At 42.5% G+C, this 25999-nt stretch overlaps 1 pseudogene; it reads right to left on the bottom strand.

Moving 5' to 3' along the window:
- Positions 1–18922: 18922 nt before the first annotated feature.
- On the bottom strand, positions 18923–24559 carry LOC135615218 (squamosa promoter-binding-like protein 15; annotated as a pseudogene).
- Positions 24560–25999: the final 1440 nt, after the last annotated feature.

Here is a 25999-nt window from a genome sequence, read left to right as displayed (position 1 = left end):
GATCAGAGGTCCAACTTCGTGAAGACTCGAGCTCCTTTCAATTCATCAAGAAGTTCATCCACCACTGGTATTGGGTACTTGTCCTTGACGGTGATGTCATTTAAAGCTCGGTAGTCGATGCTCATCCGCCAAGTTCCATCCTTCTTGCGTACAAGTAGCACCGGTGAGGAATAGGGGCTGCAACTTGGCCGAATCACCGCTGTTTCAAGCATCTCCTTTATGATCTTTTCAATTTCATCTTTCTGGAGGTGAGGATATCGGTACGGTCGAGTGTTCACTGGTGGCTTGCCCGGAAGGATTGGAATTCGATGGTCAAGTTGCCGAGAAGGAGGAAGACCACGCGGTTCAGTAAATATGTCGGCAAATTCAGTAAGCAATTGGGCAAGATTTTGATCTTCAATTTCTATTTTCTTCTCTTCTGGTTGTGATTGGAGATGCATCAAAAAGCCACCATTTACCTTGTGCAAAACTTTCTCCATTCGTTGGGTCAAAACAGTGGTAACGTTGCTTCCGCGCTTCCCACGTAGGATGATCTGTTTGCCCTTACAGTAGAATTTCATAATTAATTTAGAAAAGTTCCAAGAGACATCACCTAGTGTAGTCAACCATTCTATACCAAGCACTGCCTCATAGTCATCGATTGGTAGGAGGAAGAAATCGATGATAATTTCTTAGTCTTGCAGTAATAGTTTCACCTACGGGTATCTTTGGTCGCACTTTAGGATTCTGCCATCAGCAACCTTTACATCGAACTTGCTGCAACCTTCAATATGCAGTGCCATCCGAGCAGCAACCTTACTATTCAGGAAGTTATTAGTGCTACCCGTGTCGATGAGAACAGTGATCGGCTATTGTTTGAGAAGGCCTCCAACTTTCATCGTTTGCGGGTTTGAGTAGCCGGCTAGTGCGTGTACCATAATGTCGGTTGGCTGTGGCTCTTCTTCCATATCTTCTTCTTCATGTTCAAGGCTCTCTTCTAGATATTCAATGACCTCTTCTTCTACTGGTTCAATCATAAGAAGTCTACCTTTTTTACAGCGATGCTCGCGGCTCCACGGCTCATCGCAATGCCAACATAACCCCTTCGCAGATCGCTCCCGAAGTTCTTCTCTTGTTAACCTTTTCGGTGCAGGGACTCGGTTGATAGTAGGGTGGGCTGAGGGCTTTAGTATTGTAGGTCATGGAGTGATCCTAGTCCTCCGGGCTTCATGGTTCAATCGCTCCTCTTGAAGTCGTGCGAAAGAGATGGCTGTCATAAGCGTGTATGGTTGTCGCGCCTTAACTTCTCCCCGGATCTCCGGCTTTAAGCCCTCAATAAAGGTCCCCAATAACTGTTTTTTAGACTAATCATGAGTTTGATTAGATAACCTTTCAAACCTGGTTTGGTACTCCTAAATGGTGGAGGTTTGTCGGATCTTTGCTAGTTGTCCGTCAATGTTCTCGTAATAAGTTGGTCCGAAGCGGATCAGTAGTCCTTCTTTGAATTGTCACCATGAAAGGACTCCATAAGTATGTTCAAATCAGTCAAACCATTGTATGGCATCCCCTTCAAGATGTATAGCTGCAATTTCCACCATGGATGCATCCGCAGTTTTATGGTACTGAAAATATCGCTCCGCGCGCGAGATCCAACTAATTGGGTCTCCTTCTTCCCATCTAGGGAAGTCCACTCTCATGCGCGAATAGTTGGGGTCGGTCATAGAGCCTCCCCTCTCTTGGAAGTCATCTCTTTGGGCATGATGTGATTGGTTAGAGCTCTCTCCTTGATGTGATTTCTTCGGGCTTGGTGGTCGGCCCAAACTGAATTCGGTAAGGAGAGTCCGAATCTTATCGTCCATTCGTGCCTCAAAGGCTTCAAATTTAGTATTGATTGCCTCCTCAGATGCCATAGTATATGACTCCAAATCTCTGATGTTAAGTTCTCTCTTTTGTTGATGGGTTAAAGGCATGTATAGATTTGATAGAAATCAATGAAAGTTTGTTGCAGAATTGTGTTGTCTTGTAAGAGCAGAATTATCATCGAAGAAATAGCGGTTTCTCGATGAAATCTCCACCAAAAATTTAAGAGATTTGAGGAGGGAATTGACAGTAATATCTTAGTTTATATGACAGAGAAAATATAGTATCAAGATCAAACAAACAGTGCTATGCGGCTGAAATTCTGCAATGTATCTTTCATTGTAGAGATGAAAACTTTGTGACGAAAAGTTTATGCAGCAATATAGGAACAATTTTTTTTTTTTTTGGATTTTCGGATAGGGATAACTAAATTGCAGCACCAGTAAGGTAGGAAACCAGAACCTATTGCAATTCACGGGATGATCCGCGATGGTGGAGATGATGGCGGAATTTGGCGACGATCTTTTAAGCAATTGTGGGAATTGCTTTGGACAGTTGTGGAGGGTTGATGGATGGTAGTGGAAGGGCAGCGAGATGCCAAGAACGCTGCTCTGATACCAGGTGATAGAACCCTTGCATATTCTAAACTTGGGGTTGATCTCTTTAGGGGATCGGCCTCCTTGGAACTCTATAGGGGTTCCTCCCTCCAAGTTGCTACTCAAAGGCTGTAGAAAAGATTCATCAATTGCTTAAGAAAAGAGAAGGAATATATTGCTAGTCATATATGCCCAGCAAGCCAATCACGTGAGTGATGGCACGTGTGACTTGATACATAATCTTTTTGCTTATTATATTTTGGCGTATATCACTTTATAACAATTGTATATGTGCATATATATATTGTGATGTCCTTGGATTTGTGCAATGGGAATCGGATCGTGATGAGATCACGATAATGAGATCGATTCACCTTTAAACACATATCCTAAATAATCCTGGTCATAGGTTACTCGAGAAGGACATCGTCATAACCAGATAGACTGGTGTGCTGTATACCCATCCATATGATGGATGCAGTTGGTCTCATAGCTGCTCGTGTAAGGATACTAGGGATACAGTACAGGTGCTCATTGGAGAATGAGTTCACTGATTGATCCGCTTACGGAATGCTGGATGGTTGATGATGCCTTATTGTCAGACAGCGATTCCGTAGTCCTAGTGGTGTATCTGGTCCTTAGACTTGAGACACCAAGGATGTCCTGTATGAGTGCTCCACTCTTTGATACCAGACTTATAGGTTTGGCTGTTCCCAGATCTAGTACAGCTGGTCATTGGGAGTGGTAGTCGACCTTACGAGGGCTATTGAGTGTCAATAGAGGATCATCCACTCTCGGTGTCATAAGAGGAATATCCTATGTGTTCTTGCTCAAACAAATCCCTGGCTAGGGTCATTCGGGTTGAGAGAGAAAGAGTTCTCCGGGAGAATCCGATTAGAGCGAGACTCGAGTAGAAATCGTATGGGTCTGACAGCACCATGCTCGATATACGATCTCTGGGATATTAGATGGATGAGGGACTATAGGTACATGGTAACTGAGGACAGACAGGTCCAATGGATTAGATTCCCCTGTATCGTCTGGGGATTATGGCGTAGTGGCCTAGTACGTCCGTAGTCGATGAGTTGAGTGAATTATTACAGAGATAATAATTCACTGAGTTAGAAGGAGTTCTGACAGGTATGACTCACGGCCAGCTCGATATTGGGCCTAGAGGGTCACACACATATGGTAGGCATTGCGATGAGTAGAGGTTCGGATATGAGATATCCGACGGACCCCTTGTCTTATTGGATGCAGATCCAATACCCACTAGGGAAGGACCCATTAGGGTTTGACACGGGATCTCTATAAATAGGAGGGATTCACAGCCTCATAGGCTAGAGTCTTTGCTTGTCTTTCCTATTCTCCTCTCCCTCTCCACCTCAGAGTAGGCCTGGAGTTTTGAGGAGCGTCGTCGCAACCCTGCTGTGTGGATCACCGCTAGAGAGGAGGACGCTTGACCTCCTTCACCCTCTCCTAAGGATCTGCAAGGAAACAGGGATATACGATCTCCCTAGGTAACACAATCTCTATACGCAGTTTTATGTTTTGCGGATTTTTGCGCACTAATCTTCGCACGACGACGAACATCTTTTTGGGAATCGGGGATTTTGTTTTTCTTGTTCTTCCGCCACGCATATGATGTCGCCCCCAATGATTTCCCAACAGTGGTATCAAAGCTAGGTTGTTCGTGCGAATGATTGGTTTTGAACTGCGTGTATTGTGTTTAGGAAGAATTTTGACGTCAAAATCGTTAACGCGAAAGCGAGGAAGGGCAGCAACAGTTGCTGCCCTCGATCTGCATGCCTGCAGCCACCTGCAGCGGCAACCGCAGCCGCAGCCGCAGCCAGGCAGCACAGCGCCGGCGCATGCGCAAGCGCTGTGCTTGCAGCAGCCGGCCGGCGGTCTGCTTGCAGCAGGCTTGCTGTTGACGGGGCTGGCAGCCCACGGGCAAAGGCGCCGCAGGGCAGCGGCGCCTGCCGCCGCTGCTCCTGCGGGCGAAACCCCCCCACAGGGGCGGTCGCCCGGCGGGACAGCACCGCCTGCGGAGGCAGCAACGCCCGAAAGGGGAGCCCACCTGCAGCGGCAGCGCCGCCAGCGAGCGTGCCGCCTGCAGGCGAGGGCAGCGCCCTCGCCCCGCCGCACAGGCTGCCGCCAGTAGGGTGGCGGCGGCGGCAGCGGCAGCAGAAAGAGGAATTAGGGTTTTTTGGGAAAAAGATGGTTTTGCCCCTCGGAATTTGAGAAATTCCAGTTTCTATCTTTTGTCAAAATTACAAAAATACCCTTAGGAATTGAGAAATTCCCTACATATCCCTGATTTCAGAAAAATATTAATTAATTAAAAGGTTTAGTTGATTATTATTTTTATTATTATCTAGTAGTCCTACATGATGATGATTATTTATACATGTGATGTATAATGTGTGGACAGATGATCATGGACCGTGTGATGTGTGTACTTGTGATTATTATTATTGAGGTCTGCGAACCTCCATTATATTTCTCGTTTATTGTCGGGCCTGCGTGCCTATGATTAAGTTGTAATCACATAAGGAGGCGCAGCGGGAGCGTGGATGCGATAGCGGGACCCACAAGACGGACAATCGTGACGCATGGAGATGCATCAAGATGTCGACGGAACCGACGAGGACGAGATGGACGATCACAGGGCATGGAGATGCACCGTTGCACACATAGATCTTGATGTGAGTGATTAGGCCTACTGGCTCGGGCCTAATCATATTAGGTTGTGGTCCATGATCATCTGGTGTGATTGCTTATACACATACTAGATATGTATATATATTTGCATGCGATGTAGATATATATTAAATATGTATATGTGTGAAATGTCATATTAGGAGACCAAATTATAGAAACATCTCTCGATAATATTAAGTCGGTAAACGTGAGGCAATTAGATTGACCTACGTGGCCTTCCATCGTTATGAGTAGGAACCGATTCCCGGTGTAGGTTGAGTTGGTCGAGTCCCTCGAGACTCACCTATATCGCGATTCGCTATCTTGCTTACGACATAGAGATGTCACCGGTGACCTGAGGACATGGTATGCTTGGACGAGTCCCTCGAGGGTATATCATCAAATCAGACTCATCTTGTAACGAAGGTGTTGACTTAACTGAGCATCATGGTTGGTCGAGTCCCTCGAGGCCATGGTGATTCGGGGGCCGAACAGGACGGGAATCACAAGGAGTTGTGATCGGCAAGAGTTGCCTACCTTTTAGGCTTAGTGTGATTGGTCGAGTCCCTCGAGGTTACACTAAGACGCTGATTGGATCCTGATCCCCACTAGAAGTCTGCCGGAGACTTCCGTTTTACGTGCTGAGGGTGTCGCGTGACTCGATAGTAAAATAGTGGGAGCATATTAAGATAGAAGTCCATATCTTGATAGTTTATTTCTTGCAAAATCTGCATGTTATTCATTTCTGCTACATCTTTATTTTCAGAAAATGTCGCTTTCAAATCCCTTACGTGGCATACTTGATGTCAACCGCCTCACTGGTCCAAATTATACGGATTGGCTCCGTAACTTGAGAATTGTTCTCACAGTGGAGAAAATCGTGTACGTCCTTGATACAGTGATGCCTACGCCCGAAGAAGGGGCAAGCGAGGATGAGATCGCTCGCTACGTGAAGTGCATTGATGACTCCACTCTTGCTTAGTGCTATATGTTGGGCTCTATGACTCCAGAGTTACAGAGACAACATGAAAAGATGGATGCCAGATCCATTCCCCTACATGTCCGTAAATTGTTTGAGGAACAGGGAAGGACTCAACGATATAAGATATCCAAGAGCCTTTTCCGCGCTAGGATGACTGAGGGGACATCGGTTCAGAACCATGTCCTAAAGATGATTGAGTGGATAGAGAAACTCACAGGTCTAGGAATGGTCCTAGAGGATAACTTATGTGTGGACATTGTGCTTCAGTCCCTACCAGATTCCTTTTCACAGTTCATAATGAATTTTAATATGAACAAGCTTGAAGTGACTCTCCCAGAGCTCCTCAATATGTTGAGGGAGGCAGAGAGTACTATTAAGAAAGAGAAGCCAGTTCTCTACACTGGTGAGACCAAAAAGAAAAGGAAAGCAAAAAGGTCCCTTAAGAAGGGAAAGGGCAAGGGCAAACAAGGTAAAGCAAAGGTTGCTAAGAAAGACCCAACAAAGGACAAAGGCCAGTGCTTCCACTGTGGTAAAGATGGGCACTGGAAGAGAAACTGCAAAGAGTACCTTGCAGAAAGGGCGAAACAAAAGCTTGATAAAGCTTCAGGTACATTCATGATCAGTCTCCATTTATCAGACTCTTATGATAACACATGGGTATTGGATACCGGTAGTGCTTATCATACATGCAATTCGTTGCAGGTTCTGGCAAGGCCTAGGAGACTAGAGAGAGGCGAGATGGACCTCAAGATGGGTAATGGAGCAAAAGTTGCTGTATTAGCTGTTGGCGAGGTCGCCCTACATCTGCCTAGTGGAGCTTTTATTGCATTAGATGCATGTTATTTTGTTCCTTCTATTATCAAAAACATTATCTCCATTTCATGTTTAACAGTTAGTGGATATAAATTTGTTTTTGAGAACAATGGTTGTTCGATATTATTAGATGATAAGATCATCACGAAAGGAACATTGCATAATGGTTTATTTATGTTAGACACCACTCCACATATCATGAATGTAAATGTGTCCAAAAGGAGACGAGATGAGTTGAACAGTGCATACCTGTGGCATTGTAGGCTAGGTCACATCCATGAAAGAAGGATTCAAAAGTTGCTAAATGATGGATATCTAGATCCATTCGACTATGTGTCATATGCAACTTGTGAGCCTTACATTCGTGGAAAACTGACCAAATCTCCATTTAGTAGAACTGGAGAGAGAGCCACTGAGTTGTTGGAACTCATACATAGTAATGTATGTGGACCCATGTCAACTCATGCCATTGGAGGTTACTCCTACTTCATTACATTTACTGATGATTTCTCAAGGTATGGATATGTGTACTTAATGAAGTACAAGTCCGAGGCCTTTGAGAAATTCAGAAAGTATAAGAATGAGGTGGAGAACCAGACTGGAAAGAGTATCAAAACTCTTCGATCAGATCGAGGAGGTGAGTACTTAAGTACAGAGTTTACTCAGTTCCTCAAGGACCATGGGATATTATCCCAATGGACACCTCCTTACACACCTCAACTCAATGGTGTCTCTGAAAGGAGAAATCGTACTTTATTAGATATGGTACAGTCCATGATGAGTTTCGCTGACCTACCCATCTCATTCTGGGGATATGCCCTAGAAACCGCAGCTTACCTTCTGAATAGAGTTCCAACTAAGTCGGTAGTGTCTACACCATATGAGATATGGAAAGGGAAGAAGCCTGATCTTAAGGTTGTTAAGATTTGGGGCTGCCCAGCCCACGTTAAAAGACAACCCCGATAAGTTAGAATCAAGGACAGAGCGATGCATATTTGTGGGATACCCCAAGGAAACTTGTGGGTATTACTTCTATCATCTCGAGGACCAAAAGGTCTTTATAGCTAAGAGAGCAGTGTTCCTTGAGAAGGAACACATTCTTGGCGGAGACAGTAGGAGAATGATAGAGTTGAGCGAAGTTAGAGAACCAAGCTCAAGCACCACTCTACAGCCCGAGTCTGTTCAGGTACCTAATACACAAGTTTCAACTTTACGCAAGTCTGATAGAGTATCTCATCCTCCTGAGAGATATGTGGGACATATTAGAGCAGAGGATGTAGAGGATATTGATCCTCAGACCTACGATGAGGCTATTATGAGTATAGACTCCGGGAAGTGGCAAGAAGCCATGAATTCTGAGATGGATTCTATGTACTCCAATAAGGTTTAGAACCTAGTTGATGCGCCCGAAGGTATTGTACCCATCGGTTGCAAGTGGATCTTTAAGAAAAAGATCGGAGTAGATGGAAAGGTAGAGACCTATAAAGCAAGGTTAGTGGCTAAGGGGTATCGTCAAAGGCAAGGTGTTGACTACGACGAAACTTCTCACCCGTAGTAATGCTAAAATCCATCAGAATTCTATTGGCTATTGCAGCACACTATAATTATGAGATCTGGCAGATGGATATGAAAACCGTATTCCTCAATGGGAACCTCGAGGAGAAAGTGTATATGATGCAACCTGAGGGATTCGTGTCCAAGAACTGCCCAGATAAAGTGTGTAGGTTGCTTAGATCCATTTATGGACTAAAGCAAGCTTCCTAAAGTTGGAACATAAGATTTGATGAGTCAATCAGATCTTATGACTTCGTTAAGAACGAAGATGAGCCTTGTGTGTACAGGAAGGTAAGTGGGAGCGCTATCACCTTTTTGGTGTTATATGTGGATGACATCCTCATCATTGGGAATGACGTAGGAATGCTATCCACAGTAAAGACTTGGTTATCTAGACACTTTTCCATAAAGGACTTAGGGGAAGTATCCTATATCTTGGGGATTAGAATCTATAGAGATAGATCCAAGAGGATGCTTGGCTTGTCCTAGTCCAGGTACATAGAAACCATTGTCAAAAAGGTTTGACATGGAAAACTACTAGAAGAAAGGGCAAACATGAATATGATACCTTATGCCTCAGCAATAGGGTCTATCATGTATGCCATGCTATGTACTAGGCCTGATATAGCGCATGCTCTGAGTGTCACGAGCAAGTATCAGGCGGATCTAGGCTTGGAGCACTGGAAAGCAGTAAAGTGTATCCTTAAGTACTTGAGAAGGACTAAGGATCTTTTACTAGTATATGGAGGTAATAGCCTTAAGGTTGAAGGCTTCACTGACTCAAGTTTTCAGTCTGATGTCGATGATAGCAAGTCGAATTCAGGGTATGTGTACACCTTGAATGGAGGAGCAGTATGCTGGAAGAGTTCCAAGCAAGATACCACTGCTGACTCGACCACAGAGGCGGAGTACATTGCTGCATCGGATGCAGCAAAGGAGGGAGTCTGGATGAAGAAGTTCATCACAGATTTGGGAGTCGTGCCGAGTAACGAGGAGCCGACTTCCTTATATTGCGACAACTACGGGGTGATTACTCAAATAAGGGAACCCGGGTCTCATCAGAAGTGTTCTAAGGAGGTTCCAACTTATCAGAGAGATCGTAACCCGAGGAGAAATAGCAGTGGAAAGAGTTCTATCCGAAGATAACATTGCAGATCCACTGACAAAGCCGTTGTCTCAGATTGTCTTTGAGCGTCACAGGAGTCTAATGGGGATCAGACACATAGGTGATTGGCTTCAGGTCAAGTGGGAGATTGCTAGTCATATGTGCCCAGCAAGCCAATCACGTGAGTGATGGCACGTGTGACTTGATACATAATCTTTTTGCTTATTATATTTTGACGTATATCACTTTATAACAATTGCATATGTGCATATATATATTGTGATGTCCTTGGATTTGTGCAATGGGAATCGGATCGTGATGAGATCACGATAATGAGATCGATTCACCTTTAAACACATATCCTAAATAATCCCAGTCATAGGTTACTCGAGAAGGACATCGTCATAACCAGATAGACTGGTGTGCTGTATACCCGTCCATATGATGGATGCAGCTGGTCTCATAGCTGCTCGTGTAAGGACACTAGGGATACAGTATAGGTGCTCATTGGAGAATGAGTTCACTGATTGATCCGCTTACGGAATGGTGGATGGTTGATGATGCCTTATTGTCAGACAGCGATTCCGTAGTCCTAGTGGTGTATCTGGTCCTTAGACTTGAGACACCAAGGATGTCCTGTATGAGTGCTCCACTCTTTGATACCAGACTTATAGGTTTGGCTGTTCCCAGATATAGTACAGTTGGTCATTGGGAGTGGTAGTCGACCTTACGAGGGCTATTGAGTGTCAATAGAGGATCATCCACTCTCGGCGTCATAAGAGGAATATCCTATGTGTTCTTGCTCAGACAAATCCCTGGCCAGGGTCATTCGGGTTGAGAGAGAAAGAGTTCTCCGGGAGAATCCGATTAGAGCGAGACTCGAGTAGAAATCGTATGGGTCTGACAGCACCATGCTCGATATACGATCTCTGGGATATTAGATGGATGAGGGACTATAGGTACATGGTAACTGAGGACAGACAGGTCCAATGGATTGGATTCCCCTGTATCGTCTGGGGACTACGACGTAGTGGCCTAGTACGTCCGTAGTCGATGAGTCGAGTGAATTATTACAGAGATAATAATTCACTGAGTTAGAAGGAGTTCTGACAGGTATGACTCACGGCCAGCTCGATATTGGGCCTAGAGGGTCACACACATATGGTAGGCATTGCGATGAGTAGAGGTTCGGATATGAGATATCCGACGGACCCCTTGTCTTATTGGATGCAGATCCAATACCCACTAGGGAAGGACCCATTAGGGTTTGACACGGGATCTCTATAAATAGGAGGGATTCACAGTCTCATAGGCTAGAGTCTTTGCTTGCCTTTCCTATTCTCCTCTCCCTCTCCACCTCAGAGTAGGCTTGGAGTTTTGAGGAGCGTCGTCGCAACCCTGCTGTGTGGATCACCGCTAGAGAGGAGGACGCTTGACCTCCTTCACCCTCTCCTAAGGATCTGCAAGGAAACAGGGATATACGATCTCCCTAGATAACACAATCTCTATACGCAGTTTTATGTTTTGCGGATTTTTGCGCACCAATCTTCGCACGATGACGAACATCTTTTTGAGAATCGGGGATTTTGTTTTTCTTGTTCTTCTGCTGCGCATATGATGTCGCCCCCAATGATTTCCCAACATATATAGCTATTTATAGGGCTTCTAAACCCTAACTCCTAATAGGACTCCTACTTAAGACTCTTACTTCTAACCAACTCCTAATAGGACTCCTACTCAAGACTCATATTCCCTTACAACTCCTAATTCTTCTCTAATAAAAAACCTCCTACATGAATGTCCCTCTCAATTAGGACTCTCCTAGCTAGAGTTCTAATAGAATGTCCCTCTCAATTAGGACTCTTCTAGTTAGAGTCCTAACAAGTTAGTATTTGTCGAGTAATTTGGGTAGAGGAGTGGAGAGTCTTGCCGCCTGCCAAAAACCTAGTCAACGTCCATCATCAGTCGCACCATCTTTAAAATTTCTAACAATCGAGTCTCGTGATCTTTCAAAGCGCATTCAATTTGAATAACATGTCTCTTACCATAGACGATCGGATGCTTTCATAAAAGACGAGACGAGACACAATGCACGTTCTAACTCTATTTACTACTTCAGAGGATCGACGAATTTGAACATCGGAGACACCATATCGACTTCAGTTCTTGTAAGTCAAATTTCTGAATTGGATCGACGAAATTGAACACCGTATCGACATCAGTTCTTGTAAGTCAAATTTCTGAATTGGATCTCTGACGACCGTCACAGCCTGCCTATTCAGTAAGTTTCTATTAGGTTCTCAAGCGAAACCAGCTGCATATCAGTTTCGTCCAGAACAACGCACAAGATTACCAGATTCGATATTAATACCTAGCAAATTTGGGATTACTAATAACCTAACTAAAAATCTTTTTATCCTTCAATTCACTTAAGCGAGATGTTAGAGTTTCGGATCCTTACCGCTCATCTTCAACTACCACTTTCGTGAGACACAAGCGAGGCTTGACTTGCGTTTTGATGCTTTCGTCTTCTTCTTCTTCTCCTTGCATGTCTACCCTCCAACGCATGAACTTTCTGTCAAGTCTCTCTCTGCCACCAGTTAACCTGAAATAAGTTATTCCGTGGCAGGAACATTTGTCGATCACTTCGTCGGTGGTCTTTACTGCGTACCCGCAGCTAACCTCACCTTTTTCACATCTTTGATTGGTTTCTCAACAAAATTATGTGCCTTTTTACACATCTTGGATTGGTTCCTAAACGAAACTATGTGCCTTCTTTCCAATGCATGCATGCATGGGTCTTATCCTCCTCTTATAAGCATGCATTTAGTTTCTCATTCCAATGCATGCATGGGTCTTCTCCTATTCTCTAATAAGCATGCATTTAGTGGCTCACCTTTTTCACATCTATGATTGTTCCTCTTGCTGTTTTCCGATGAAGGGTGGAAAAGTTTATAGAGGGGTTTAATTTGTTCCTCTGCCTGTTTTCCGATGAAGGGTGAAGTTTATAGAGGGGTTTAATGTTTCACAATCTGATCTCTCTCTCAATACTAAGTCAACTCTGATATTAATTATCACAACTTTTGATTGGATAACTATCAATTAACTTCATTAAGCAATACACTTGATTCCAATATCAATTATCATGATTTTTGATTGGATAACTATCAATTAACTTCATTAAGCAATACACTCATCAGATCCTAATCGTTCCTAGTTGACAATAAGAGATTTGTTGTGGGTGGAGGCATTATCGTAAAGGAAATCAAAGGTTTTATTGGAGAACAGCTTGGTGACCTGATTGGAACCTGTTAGAACCCTTGCAAAATTCTAAACTTGAGGTTGATCTCTTTAGGGGATCGGCCTCCTTGGAACTCTATAAGGGTTCCTCCCTCCAATTTGCTGCTCAAAGGCTGCAGAAAAGATTCATCTATTGCTTATGAAAAGAGGTGGAATACATGACTATTTATAGGGCTTCTAAACCCTAACTCCTAATAGGACTCTTACTTAAGACTCCTACTTCTAAACAACTCCTAATAGGACTCCTACTCAAGACTCCTACTTCTAACCAACTCCTAATAGGACTCCTACTCAAGACTCCTATTCCTTTACAACTCCCTATTCTTCTCTAAGAAATAACCTCCTAACCTTAGCCGGCCTCTTCACCTCTTTAATAAGGGTCGACTTAGGTAGGTTTTACATGAATGTCCCTCTCAATTAGGACTCTCCTAGCTAGAGTCCTAACAGACCCGCCCTCTTCAAATCAGCCTTGTCCTCGAGGCTGACGATTCATGAATTTTGAGAATTTGATCTTCAAGTCATCATAATTCTCCCAAGTGGCATCTTCTGTTAGTAGGTTTGCACAATGTATTAGCAATTCAGTAGTGGATCGTCGTCGTCGAGTCACGATCTGTCGATCAATAATAGCACTTGGCTGAGTCTGAAGTTCTCCTTGGGTAGTCATATTTGGTGGGTGGCTTTGGGCTATCTCCAAGCACCAATTTACAACTTCCGTCTGGCCATCGGTTTGTGGGTGATATGTCGTACTCCTTTTCCATTTAGTACCCTGCATATAGAATAACTTTGTCCAAAATCTGCTCGTGAAGATGCAAGTAGAATTTATCATAAGCACAATGCGTCCCTTATAGTGTAATTCTTTTGAGTCCTAATTGTAATAAGCCATGGGGCTTGGGGCTTCCTCCAATTTTTTTATAATCTTACTAATATCTGAATCTTCCTGCCATTCCATCTTAATATCCTCAAGGAAGTCGCTGGTCGGAAGTGAAACGGTCGAAACTTCAACTTGCTCGGGTAGCTGCGAAAGCCCATCTGCAAGAACATTCTCTTTCCCCTTTTTGTAAGTTATTTCATAATCAAATCCAAGAAGTTTTGTTACCCATTTTTGCTGCTTAGGGGATGGTATCTTTCACTCCAAAAAGTACTTGAGGCTTTTATGGTTGGTTTTAATTTGAAATCGTCGACCAATCAAGTATGGTCTCCACCTCGTTGCTGCGCGCACAATGGCGAGCATCTCCTTATCATATGTTGACTTATTTTGATGGGAGGGAGATAATGTCTTGCTAGTGTATGCGAGTGGTCGACCATCTTGCATGAGAATGGCTCCAATTCCAACTCCAGATGCGTCGGCCTCAATAATGAAGGGTCGGTTAAAATCTGGTAGTGTTAGCACCGGCGTCGTCGTCATGGCTGCCTTAAGTTTGTCGAAGGCAGCGGAGGCTCTGTCCGACCATTGGAAGACATCTTTTTTCAGTAAGTAAGTAAGTGGTGCACTGATCTCTCCATAGTTTTTCACGAACTTGCAGTAGTAGCCTGTTAAACCCAGAAAGCCATATAGCAATTTTACGTTCCTCGGGGTAGGCCAGTTTTGCATTGCTTCAATTTTGAAGGGGTCCACTGTCACACCTTCCTCTGATATGATATGCCCAAGATATTCCACCTTCTATTGAAGAAAGCAAAAATTCGTAATGGTTGTTGTGTGTTCAAAAGGTGGTTTTCGGTATGTCTTCTTCGCGTACTCATATTTGATGATACCCGGATCAAAGGTCCAACTTTGTAAAGATTTATGCTCCCTTTCATCTAGCAATTCATCTTCTATTGGAATAAGGTATTTGTCCTTGATGGTTATGCCATTGAGAGCTCGATAATCAATGCATATTCGTCATGTTCCGTCCTTCTTGCGTACAAGTAGCACCGGTGAAGAGTAGAGGTTGCAACTTGGCCGAATAACTCCTGTTTCGAGCATCTCTTTTACAATCCTTTCTATTTTATCCTTCTGGAGATGTAGATATTGATATGGCCGAGTATTTGCTGGAGGTTTGCCTGAAAGAATCGTTATATAATGATCATGCCGACGGGTAAGAGATAGGTTGTGCGGTTCGTCAAATATATCTGAAAATTCAGCAAGCAAAGGAAGTAGGTTTGGATCTTCAAATTCTATTGGCTCTCCCTTAGTTTGCTGCTCAAGTTGTACCAAAAGGCTGCTGCATGCTTTATGCAAAACCTTCTTCATTTGTTGTGTGCAAATCGTTGTTATGTCGCCCCACGTTTCCCGTTCAGTATCACCTGTTTCTCCTTACTGTAAAATTTCATAATTAGTTGCATAAAATTCGAAGAAATATCACCTAATGTCGTCAACCATTTAATTATGAGCATGGCCTCATGATCATCAAGAGGGAGAAGGAAGAAATCTGTAATTATCTTTTGATCCTGCAGCAATAGTTTCTCCTACGGGCGCCTACGATCACAATTCAAAATCCATTCGTCGACGACCTTAACATCAAACCTGCTGCAATTCTCAATAGGTAAGGCCATCTGGATAGTAACCTTACTATTTAGAAAGTTATTAGAACTGCTTATGTCGATGAGAACAGTGATCAATTGTTGTTTGAGAAGGCCTCCAACTTTCATCGTTTGCGGGTTTGAGTAGCCGGCTAGTGCATGTACCGTAACTTTAGTCGGTTGTGGCTCTTCTTTTGCATCTTCTTCTTCATGTTCAAGGCTCTCTTCTGGATATTCAATGACCTCTTCTTTTATTGGTTCAATCATAAGAAGTCTCCCTTTACTACAGCGATGCTCACGGCTCCACGGCTCGTCACAATGCCAACATAACCCCTTCGCATATCGCTCCCGAAGCTCTTCTCTTGTTAACCTCTTTGGTGTAGGGACTTGGTCGATAGTAGGGGGGGCTGAGGGCTTCAATATTACTGGTTGAGGAGCGACCCTAGTCCTCCGAGCTTCATGGTTCAATTGCTCATCTTGATGTCGTGCGAAAGAGATGGCTGCCATAAGCGTATACGGTTGTCGCGCTTTAACTTCTCCTCGGATCTCTGGCTTTAAGCCCTCAATGAAGGTCCTCAATAGCTGTTTTTGAGACCAATCATGAGTTTGATTAGATAACCTTTCAAACCTGGTTTGGTACTCCTGAATGGTGGAGGTTTGTCGGATCTTTGCTAGTTGTCCTTCAATATTCTCGTAATCGGTTGGTCTGAAGTAGATCAGCAGTCCTTCTTTGAATTGTCGCCATGAAATGACTCCATAAGTATGTTCAAACCAATCAAACCACTGTATAGCATCCCCTTCAAGATGTATAGCTGCAATTTTCACCATAGATGCATCCGCAGTTTTATGGTACCGAAAATATCGCTCCGCGCGCGAGATCCAACCAATCGGGTCTCCTTCTTCCCATCTAGGGAAATCCACTCTCATGCATGGATAGTTGGGGTTGGTCATAGAACTTCCCCTCTCTTGGAAGTCATATCTTTGGGCTTGGTTCGATTGGACAAAGCTCTCTCCTTGATGTGATTTCTTCGGGCTTAGTGGTTGGCCCAATCTGAGTTCGGTAAAGAGCGTCCGAATCTTATCCTCCATTCGCGCCTCGAAGGCTTCGAATTTAGCATTGATTACCTCCTCAGATTTCATAGTATATGCCACCAAATCTATGATGTTAATATCTCTCTTTTGTTGTTGGGTTAAAAGAATGTATTGGTTGAGAGAGGTGATGGTCGAAAGGGTTGGTAGATCGGTGGATGTAGGCTACGGTTTAGGCTTATTTTGTGGCTATTTTGGGTGCAGTTTGAGGGTGTGATTTGGTGGAGTTTTAGGGCTGTAGATGAAAGTTTTGGATCTGTGATAGATGGTAGCAAAGGTTTGATAGAAATAAGTGGAAGTTGCAGCAAGTATGTGCTGTCTTGTAAGAGTAGAATTATCGTCGAAGAAACAACGGATTCTTAACGTAATTTCCACAAAAAACTTGAGAGAATTGAGGAGGGAATTGATAGCAAAATCACAGTTTATATGACAGCAAGAATATCTAATTTAATCAAGAAAATTTCGGCAGTATAACAACAAGGAAATTGGTGCAAGTTGCGATTGCATAATTCTCATCGAAAAATTTTAACGGGTTACGACGAAAATTTGCAGCAACATAAAAATCGTTTTTAGAGATGAATTTCTTAATAGATTAATCTTAGATGGAAGCCAAGATGATCTATGAAGTGTATAAGAAATTTCATTCAAAAAAGATTGCAAATAGATGGGTTAAGGCAACAATATGCGACTGAAATTTTCTGTAGCACAGATTTTTAGGTATAGCAGATTGGACGTAAAAGATCAGTGCTTTATATTGAGAATTTTTTGATGAAACCAAAAGGAAATCCACTGTTAGGAAATGTCAAAGCTATCATAAAAATTTCGTAGAGATTTGGATAGAAACAATGTAATATTAAGATCAAACATACAGTGCTATGCGGCTGAAATTTTACAGTGCAGATTTTCAAATATAGCAGATTAGACGTAAAAGATCAATGGTTTATATTGAGAATTTAAAAAAAAAACCAAAGGGAAATCTACCATTAGGAAGTGTCAAAGATGTCATAAAAATTTCATAGAAATTTGGATAGAAAAAGCACAGTAGCAAGATCAAACAGATGGTACTATGCGGTTGGAATTCTACAATGTATCTTTCGTCGTAGAGATGAAAACTTTGTGACGAAAGGTTTATGCAGCAATATAGGAACAGTTTTTTTTTTTTTTTGAATAAGGATAACTAAATTACAGTAGCAGTATGGTAGGAAACCAGAACCTGTTGTAATTCACGGGGAGATCAAAGGATTTTTCACGGTGGTGGAGATGATGGCAGAATTCGACGACAATCTTTTAAGCAATTATGGGAATTGCTTTGGGCGATTATGGAGGACTGATGGATGGCAGTGGAAGGGCAGTGAGATACCAAGAACGCTGCTCTGATATCAGGTGTTAGAACCCTTGTAGAATTCTAAACTTGGGGTTGATCTCTTTAGGGGATCGACCTCCTTGAAACTCTATAGGGGTTCCTCCCTCCAAGTTGCTGCTCAAAGGCTGCAGAAAAGATTCATCTATTGCTTATAAAAAGAGGTGGAATACATGACTATTTATAGGGCTTCTAAACCCTAACTCCTAATATGACTCTTACTTAAGACTCCTACTTCTAAACAACTCCTAATATGACTCCTACTTCTAACTAACTCCTAATAGGACTCCTACTCAAGACTCCTATTCCTTTACAACTCCCTATTTTTCTCTAAGAAATAACCTCCTAACTTTAACCGGCCTCTTCACCTCTTTAATAGGGGTCGGCTTATGTAGGTTTTACATGAATGTCCCTCTCAATTAGGACTCTCCTAGCTAGAGTCCTAACAGAACCTAATATTCATCACAATGTGAGTGGGAAGATCAACTCCTTTGGACAACTTTAGATCTTACTCAAAGCTCTACCTACCATAATATTGTGATAGGAATCAGCAAGTCTTCCATGGGATATATAGGAATCTAAATGTTTTGTGAGCTAACTCCCTCCTTTACACTCCAAAATGTTGGGGAAGGTAGAGCTGCATTTCCTGGGGAAAAACACAAACTTACCATTGTTAGTTTTAATCATCAAAACCAATAAATAAATGACAAGGGCTTTAAATAACTGAAAGCAAAACTTGTTACCACATCTAATGGCAACGAGAAGGCCATCGACAAAAATCAAATGACAAATTCAAACACCTTTAATTTTGAAGGATAAAATTATCTTTTTTTAAAACACCTGTGTCATCTAGGATTTATGAAAAACTTATTGGATAAAAATGAAAAACATAAAAAAGAGAGAAGAAACCTCCATGACGAATATGCATATCTAGGAACCATCTAGAAAGAGGACTACTAATAGAGCAAGAGAAAACAAGGTAATGTAGGCGTTAATCCACATGATAAAAAGTTCATGGCCTAAAGAGTCAGTAATAGCATCCAAAAAAGCTTGTCAAGGAGTTGGGAGTTAAGAAACATACATTGTGATAAGTCCCAAAGAGTCTCATTATGTGGTGGTGTGATTGCTTCAACAAAGGAATCACCTTATCCATCTGCTAACCTGGGCTTCCATCTCTACACAGCACTACTCGTCACAACTTCGCATGTTTGTGACACTGCTTCACTTTCCTATTAAAAGTTATTAGACAGTTCATGGACTTCATGTGTTGTATTTTCCATGGATCATGAAGTAAAACCAGCAAAAAAAGACAGAATCACAACATGTTAACTAACTGCATAAACTAAGAAATTGTCGTAAAACATGTAACATAGCCCTGTCTAGTCCATTCTGCTCTTCTTTGTGCATTCTGTGTATTTGAGGGAACTCATTCTGCTTCCCAACTCCGCTTTTATCCCATGGAAATCCCTGATTCCATTAGGGACCTCAAGCCAATCTTGTTTGCCAACAGAATCAACAAGAATTGCTTCCTTGATGAAATATCTCAGCTCAAGATTTGAACATGTCGAAATCCACGGAAGTCATCACTGGAATCCGACAGTTATAAGGCAGCAGCACCATTACTATTCCTTTTGGAAGCTATCTTGGTCCAAAGTCGAGGTTCTCCCACTTGAATGGATCAACAGAACCAATCTGTGGCGAGCCTCGGAAAAAAATGCAGACGCAAACGCAGACTGCAGCAATTGCAAGCATCGAATGGACATAAGGATGCTGAAGAAGCCCCTTGTAGCGGGCAGTTTGTCTAAGCCGTCCAGCTTCTACCAATGCACATTTAGCACGAGACGTTCGGGCAGCACCAGGCCTGTTTGCTCCTACTACCCCTGGTTCATCCATGAATATCTCTCCACCTTCAACCAATATGGTCACTTATCCATTTGTTCTGTCAGCAAGCTTTCTGGCCACCAGTCTGTTATAAGAAATATTGTTCCCCAATGTAGCATACATATAGGGGGAATGATCATTGTCATCCAGTACCGAGTTCCAGCATTTCAATCCCATCTAAGAAATTAAAGTCAAATAAATTAGTGAGTACCATGATAAGGTTCAAATCTGATTTGTGGCAACATTTATAACAGAACAAATGAAAAGTATCCTTTAAAACCACATCACTCTAAAGTTGGAATCCGAGTGTAGTTATTTAATCGATTTGCAGTGTTGTGTATGTCATTGTATCTAAAGATTATAAAAGTCAGAATTAGCTTTACCTCTTGTGGATCATTAGTGAGTGCATCAACCATGTCCTCTGAGTCCTGCATGCTCGCAGCCATGTGCAATGGGGTCACTCCACCAAGGCCAGCCATGTTTGGGGGAAAAAGATACAACTTTTTTGCATCTTTTCCATGACTGATGCTATAGTGAAGAACCAGATCAACCATTGTCTTGGACTTTCTCTTAACTGCTCTGATCAAGAGATCAATTTCTGATAGCATTATCAATGATTCATGCTTTAGTGCATCATTACTCAAGCTTCTTTCAACAAGAATATCCAGAAGAGTTTTGATAAGAGTGCACCAATCTCGTTCAACAGAAAATGTAATTAGGTACTTAAACCGTGTAATAGAGAAATCCAACAATGGTAGGCTGGATGACATTTGTGTACTCTGAAACAACCAACCAAGTTCATTTAGGAAATGCAAGACATTCTCCCTCGAACTGGATTGCACACTAATATGAACTTGTTCCTCTGGGATGACACCTACTGTCTGAACATCTTCCTCAAGATCTGATTCAAGGACCCTCAATTCCTGACAGATACCAGCATCAGCGATGATAACAGGGAAACTGTCCCCCATGAAACCATTTTCCACCTGAGAATGGAATTTACAACTTAGGAGCAAGTGCTGTTCAACTACATCTATTCCAATAGTAAGAAAGCCATGTTTTTGAACAATTAACTGCTACAACATCTAAATTAATCACCTCAATAAAACAGCGACCAAGGGACTTTGGATATCCTCCTGGAAACTCAAACCTCTCTATGCAGGAATCATCATATATGGTGCCTGGATATGCTGAGCAAAGAACTTCTTTGGATACGTATTTCCCCATATAAGTGCAGTGGATCCTACACAAATGAAACTAATTCATGAGCAACATAAATTGGGTACAGGCATTTAGATGGATAAACAAGCATTGAGATGCTCAACTCACTTGGTGCCAGGAACAGTCAAATTGTGACCTTTTAGAAAAAAGGAAGTTTCCTGCCCGCTTACAACGGCAATAGGTGATACAGATGTCAACTCTGGAGCACTCCATGCTCTCCAAGTTTTGGACAAGCGGATCTTCCCTGCAGCAGATGGCAAATGACAGTTGTTTCATTTAGAAAATATAATTATCATGGTAATTTCATCTGATAGTTTCAGCCCTTGAATAGAGATGGAATATTGAGCGTCGCAATATTTAAAACTAGAAAAGAAGAAAGACAATTGCACAAAGGTGATATAAGAAAGCATACCATCCTTATATGACACCAGCTGTCTGTTTGCACAGACTAAAAATCTCCCGTTTCGCCAAAAGTCAGTATCAGAATGTTGAACTAGTGAAGTGACACGCTGAAGAAGATCATTTTCAAGCTGCAACCAACACATTTTGAGTACTGAAAAGCTGAACTAAAACATAGAAAACAAATGATGCGCAAAAGAATAAGCCACTGACTTCTTCCCATGCAACCAATGGCATTGACACATAGATTGATAGAACAACACAACCAGGCCGAATGTAGCTCTCCATATCCGATGGACTGTTTGAAAGCCAATTCAGTACCTGCAATAAAGGAAATTACAAAGTGCATATTGATGGAAGCATGTTTAAGGGAGAGAATACTAAACAGTGTTTTACACAACCTGAGCACGAAGTGTATCTGGAAAACTGCTCGGATCCTTGCCAAAGAGCTTAACAATGATTCGCCCAGTTCGATCCTGTTGTCCACATCAGAGCAAATATGTAAACAAGACGGAAAAGTTGTAAACACTGGTAGGTGGATAGTCAGAATGTAAGTTACCTGAGCATCAGAATTTGAACTAGAAGGGGAGTGATCTAAGCTAGAGGACTTATAATGTGTTCGATGCAGTACACTTTGAACTGCTCCATTTTCGACTCGCATTTCTGACTCCTTAAAGAGCCCAAGTGGTACACTCCCACCATGGCTAGTACTTAGTTCAACAGTTGCATTGTCTTCCTGGCATTCTGAAACTGGTGCATATTTCACCAGTTCCATTGTTGAATGTAGAGGGAATAGCTTCTTTGTAACAGGGGGTGAAGATGAAGGAGACCTCTCATCTATTGGGTTGCTACTTTCAGAAGAAAGATACTTGGATGCAGATCCCAGTTCCGCAGGGCTCTCATTATCAGCAGGACTCAAAAGCTGCAAAGGTAAACTTGGTCTCCCTTGATGAAATGTCTGGTCAGGTACTTCTACCCGAGATTTATCAGTGCAGTTGTTTGTGAGGACCCCCACTGAAGGATAGACATATTACGCGAATTAACATCAGAGGGTGGCTCAACATTTTGCATCCTTTTTTTGGTCTTATCATTGCCACTGCTTTCACTGCTCCCTTGTGAAAGAGATCCAGGGCCATCAGGAGCAGATGCTGCTAGCACTGCAGAGAGAACTGCCGGCAGGTTTGTTGTGGATGGTTCATTTTCATCACCATTTGACTTTAGTGATTGTTCAAATGAACCTAGCTCTGGAACTTGAGATACATTTAAATCAAAATCTCCAGGTACACATGATCTTGAGGAAGGGTTTGTGTTACTTGAAGCACTTAGTTTACTAATAAATTGGACATGATGATCTCTGTCAGGCAGAGGTGGGATACGAGATGGTTTAACTTGATTGTTACCTGCACTCATAGTAACAAAAGATAAAGCAAAAATCTCACAGCATGTCATAAATTGGTTATCCTGTAAGATACATCGCATACCTTGCAACCTTGCCAACGTCACTACCAAATTGACAACATCAAGATTCCAATTTGTTCCATTCTCTTGGTTTCTAGGAAGCGATAGCCTAGAAAAAGCATCCTCCGGTTGTGTCTTCCTTCTGCGTCGATTATGCCCTGCAAGCCTCCTCCTGCAGCTTCTCTTGCCCTCATCAAACTCCGAAAGGGGATGAAATCTAAATCACGTAACATAACAAATGAGAATCATATAAGATTTTGATGATGCCAGAGATAATAAAACCAACACCTTCAAAGACAGATCCAGATTTCGACGATGGTGTACCAAAATGATGCAATTTCAAATATCTTGTGAAAGCCAAAAAATCCAAAAACACACAAAAAATGGTGAAATTAATTTCCACGCAAAATGAATACAAAGTTGTTGCAATTAAAATGATGACCAAAGAAAACGCATGTTTGAGGAGATCGTGATTACCTGCTGCACTGCTGGCAGAACCTCTGCATCTGCTTCCCCACAAGTGCCGTGGCGGTCTTGCTGTGCACCTCGCAGACCTTGTGCCGCCTATGATAATCCTTGGCGCTTGATAGATCTACCTTGCAATCATCCACCTGACAAATCGGGTAGTTGCCGCCACTCCCTGGCGATCCAGACCTGACCCTCTTGTTTGGCCTCGCAGCTGGCTGGTCCACCGAGTACGCTCCGCCTCCTAGCTTCAGCGCCAGGTTTTCGTCATCCTCTCCCAAGCTCCTGCCCAAAGCCAAATATTTCGAGCCCTCGTGCCCTTTCTTCTTCTGATCGACCGTGGCGGCAGCCGCAGAAGACGGCTGGGACCCCAGGCAGAGGACCTCCGATGCATCCGCCAACGGCTTCGCCGTGAATCTCACGCTATCCCAATCCCACATCTTGGGGTTCCAATTGCCGCCGTGGTTCGGAAGAGAAGCGCCCATCAGCCGCTGCTGCTGGCTCTCGTGCTGCTGGTTGTGGGGAAAGCTGGGATTGTTCTTCCATGGGAAATCTCGCTTCTTCGAGGGTAGTAGCGACTCGTGGAAGGGTCGAGGGATGGCCCGGTGGTGGTGGAAGACGACGGGAGGGACGACCAGCTCACCGACCTCTCGTCCCATCTCCCGAGGACCGAATCAAACCCGATCTTCCCCCACTACGAGAGCAGGAGAAGGAAAAAACACCCGCTTTTTCCTCATAACGCGCGCCTACTCCTCCGTCAAATTCGAACCTAAAGAACTCCAAAGAAACCCAACAATCCATCAAAAGATCATCAAGACAACAATCTGCCACACCCCCGAATGAATCACTCCACAAAAACAACAACAAAGAACACTCTTTACTTACCAAAGACCAGAATTTGGTCGCCCATAACTTCCACAGCACAAACCACCTCCGAAGCTACATCAAACGGGCGAAAACACCAAGCAAAAGCTCAAAACTACAACCCCTCGCCACGACACAAAACGGAAGGAAGAGCAGATCTGCGATAGACGCGCGGGGAACGAAGAAACGTCGTCGGTCAATCTACTTCCTCTTCTTCCGACGACTTCCTTCCTTCCTTCAAAGATAGGTCATCTCTCTTTTGTTCTGTCTCCACGGCGCGTCACGAGTTCGTAGATTCGAAGGCAGGGAGGGGAAGGGGAAGGCGTTGGGGAGCGAAGCCCACAGCGAAAGGAAGCAGTGGGGGTGACAGAAAAGCAAGGGGAGGGAGAGGGAGTGTACGCGCACCACCGCCGCTCTTGGCGTGTCCATCGTTTCGGTTCATTCCAGGAACCCTCTTTTACTAAATTACCCCTTTTGTAGTAATAATTATAATTAATTATTATTGGTAACTAAAACTAAAATGTTGGTGCCTACGAGGTCCCCTTTCCCTGTGGGCTGTAGCTGCGTGGTCCTGATGGCGTCCCGAGCAGAAACACGTGAGCGTCACGTAGACAAATCATCACATCAACGGGTTCGAGCCATATGGGCAAATCCTAAACCAGATTGCTATTTCTTCATAGCTTAACAATATATATATATATATATATATATATATATATATATATGTATATATATGTACGTGTGTGTAATTTTATGCCTTCGATTGGTACGATATGGAAGGGTAAAAGGATTCAGTTCTTTCTGCTTCAAGTGGATAGCTTGTGGAATGAGACCAATTCCTTAATTGTGAAAGAGATCGACGTGAGGTTCTGTGCCGCAGATTGCAAGCAATGATAAGGAGTACTAACATGTGACCCAAAAGTGATACAGCAAACCTAAGCCGGACGCTTTCACATCCAACGCTTAACCAACATGTGAGCTTTGAGGCAGCTGCAAAAATAGTGGAGCATTAATCACACATCTCCCACATGCAACCTTCCTTGTAAATTAGGCGATGTTATTAACCTATATATATATATATATATATATAAAGAGAGAGAGAGAGAGAGAGAGAGATTTATCACAGAATATTAATTTTGAATCCTCGATTTTACTATTTTTAAATATAAAATTTAATTAAAAGTATCAAATTGATAAAAATATCATCAAAACTATAATTTAGTTAATAATTTATGATATATATATATATATATATATATATATATATATTATTGTTGATACGTATAACCCTGACATATCAGCATCCATGTCGGCACGAGTCGAACAAGATATGTGAGGCTTCATTGGAGCAAAGTCTCAACATAAGCATCCATGTCAAAGTTGAGCAACCATCAGGTTAGACTCCCCTCCCTTGCTTAGCAAAGTATCTCACCGTTAGACTCTTCCATGTAATTAAGAATATTTGAGGTATATGATGCTCCTTTGGCTATACTACATATAAATAAATATTTTTTTGATTCTTGAATCAATCACTTGTAAATAACTTGAGAGTATCAGAAAATTACCTAATCGGATGATCATCTTCCTTTCAAATCTTCTCCCGAAATACGATGCTCCCTGTGCCATTGTATTTATCAACTAGTTGAATTTACTTCATCGAATATAAACAAACAACCTTAATAACTCTATTTGAAAATAAGATTTATAGTTTTCTTATATCAAAATATGAAACGAGAAAAGTTATACAGGCTTAAAAAAGATAATAAGATATTTTGTATATCCTAAATTGATGATTTCAAATATAGTCATATAATTTTATATAAAAATATGTATCTAACGGTGGTGTAGGATATTAGGATGGTTACTTTAAT

This window comes from Musa acuminata, chromosome BXJ2-6, assembly GCF_036884655.1.
Source record: "Musa acuminata AAA Group cultivar baxijiao chromosome BXJ2-6, Cavendish_Baxijiao_AAA, whole genome shotgun sequence".
In the NCBI taxonomy this organism is placed as follows: domain Eukaryota; kingdom Viridiplantae; phylum Streptophyta; class Magnoliopsida; order Zingiberales; family Musaceae; genus Musa; species Musa acuminata.
Note: the sequence above shows the minus strand (reverse complement) of the source record. Positions and strands in the feature narration are given on the sequence as shown.